Source organism: Halyomorpha halys, unplaced genomic scaffold (assembly GCF_000696795.3).
Source record: "Halyomorpha halys isolate HHAL.00 unplaced genomic scaffold, Hhal_1.1 Scaffold1098.1, whole genome shotgun sequence".
Taxonomy (NCBI): domain Eukaryota; kingdom Metazoa; phylum Arthropoda; class Insecta; order Hemiptera; family Pentatomidae; genus Halyomorpha; species Halyomorpha halys.
This window is the reverse complement of record NW_027106514.1, coordinates 56154-56549: the sequence shown is the minus strand read 5'-3', so window position 1 is coordinate 56549 and position 396 is coordinate 56154.

Below are 396 nucleotides of genomic sequence, written 5' to 3'. Positions count from 1 at the left end.
CATGATAACAGCCTTAAATTGCACTAACTATTGTTCTAGGTCTTTATAATCAATCTAAGAAAGCTGTACAAATTCTTCCAACGTGCCTATAAACCTTTCTCTATTTTTTGATAAAAATAAAAAATAAAACAAATATATATCAAGACAGCGTAAATCAGCGAATGCGGTATTTTTTTTACTCTGATTAGCTTACTGAGATATGAATTTCAGAATTTTCCGATGATTCAAAGTTCAGTTAAAATCATGTTATAAGAAAACAAGGAAAATCTTCTTGGAATCCATAAGTTCCTAATTAGGCTGCCATGTGACGAAAGTAACGATAGATACCTTCCGCGGTGTTGTGCATATCAACTGTACACCAGTCAGACGACACTTGGTGTTGTGCCTATCAACTGT